We start from the raw sequence: 2,059 nt of genomic DNA, 5'->3' as shown, positions 1-2,059 counted from the left end.
ACTTGATAACAATATGTATACTTGCATAGTATCCCAATATATATATAAATTAAAGAGTTAAATTCTTATTTTCTTCAGGATCAAGTTTTTGGTACTGTTGTAAAGTAAGGAAATATAAGTGAAAATATAATCGCATACATTGTTATATTGTTGCATGTAGTAGCAATGTGATCACTAGCCTAACCCAAACCCAACTTCTATTCACTTGACCCAATTTGAACCCCTTCACCCAAATTTGACTTAGTCATGCCTAAGCCACCATAATAATGTCTCCACAGTCACTAAGCTCCTTTTTTGGACCAGGCTAAACCATCCTAAAACCACCTAAGCAAGCTATGGACCAATGAGTCCCTAAATTAAGGGATTTAATCCCATCTTTTAGCCATAATCAAAATATCTTCCCCATCATTACTTGTCATTGGGGGTAAATTATGATTAAGCCCCCCCTAGCCTCCCTCTGTCTCACCTGACCTTCTAGCCACCACCCCTGGCCCTGTCGGCCATTCTAGTGGCCGGAAAACTCCAAAATCGAGAGCCACCACCCATAAATCAAACCCAATTTCAACCCTAGAGGCCAGCTCACCCCAATTGCTTCTTAGTGCTCCTCATCCCTCCACCAAAGTAGCTCTTTTCACCCATCAATTGGCTCTGAGCTCAACTCTAAGCTCTCCTATTTAAATTCACCCCCTCTATGGCCAAAGAAGAAGAGTGCCAAAACATTGGGGAAACTCTTCTCAATTGCTCTCAGACACTCTTCAAGAACTCCTAAGCCTATTGCCACCATTTTCCCCCAATGATTCCTACTTTGGAAGTCCAATTTTAAGCTCAATTTTTTTGCCTAAACTAGGAGAGAATTCTTCACAGCTCCACAGTGCACCAAACTCAAATTAATTGTGCACACACCATCACCACAGTGACAGGAGTTGATTCCCCATAAAAGCCCCCTCTCAAACCCACTCTAACCTAGCTCTAGACCAACACCTGAAATTGAGCTCAATCAAAATCATACTTAGACAATTCACGAAGGCTTGAGACTTCATCTGGAGGTTTGTTGGGTCCAATCGAAGCTGCCACAACCATCTGATTGAGGCCTCCCCTTGTAGACAAAGGTATTGAATTCCAAGCCTAATCCAAGCCTTTTTTGATTCTTCATACATATTTACTGTATTTTATACCTTATAAACTATATAGATGTGTTCGTCTTAAGTAGATGAAGGTTTAGAAACAAACCCCATGGGTTTTGGTTGGGTTTAAGCTAAGATCTTAAGATTTTAGTGGGAACGGCTTACGGGATAGGCCACTTGGGGACAATGAATGGATGTCATCCGATCGTGTGTTTATCCATTGGACGGTTCTGATGAAGCCAAATAAGGATATGGTACGTAAAGCGCGGTCCGCAGGGTAGATACGCGGACGGCGGCGTCAAATGGCGGAGCACCGCGTGTTCTTTGGGAGTCGTCTAGGATCCAGTTAGCGCCATGCTGGATAAGTAGAAAAATAAGGATTTTTAATTATTTTTTATTGTGGACTAAGAAGAAAATTTATTTTTTTTATTCCCTGATTAATATATTAAATACTCTTTGTGGTATTTCAATTCTCCATGACTAAATATTACTCATCATGGCTTGAAATTTTAAGGGTTCATTCCTCATGACAGACACCGTGTCTTTTGATTTTTCTAAGGTCAGAGGACATCTCTATGCTCCTAGCCCTAATTTTCAAGCTAAAGTGACCATTTTGGCTTTTTTAATTATATAAATCAAAATATCATCTAAAAAATTATGGGAATAATTTTAGTAGGTTTCTTATGGTCAGAGAAGTCTAGAGCAAATATCATGATGCTTTAAAATTATCCTGTAAATTTCCATATTTAATTAAATATAAATATATTGTGTGAATTTTTTCAAATTATATACTTATCAAAAATCAACAAAATTAATCCCACATTATTCATAAAAATCATGTTTATTCACTGTAAAAATTTGAAAATTATTTGATTAAGTTAAAGTATTAAAATGGATTTTCTAAGTAACCTTGTATTGTTATACAAAAATAATTA

Source organism: Phalaenopsis equestris, unplaced genomic scaffold (assembly GCF_001263595.1).
Source record: "Phalaenopsis equestris unplaced genomic scaffold, ASM126359v1 Scaffold215260, whole genome shotgun sequence".
Lineage (NCBI taxonomy): Eukaryota > Viridiplantae > Streptophyta > Magnoliopsida > Asparagales > Orchidaceae > Phalaenopsis > Phalaenopsis equestris.
Note: the sequence above shows the minus strand (reverse complement) of the source record.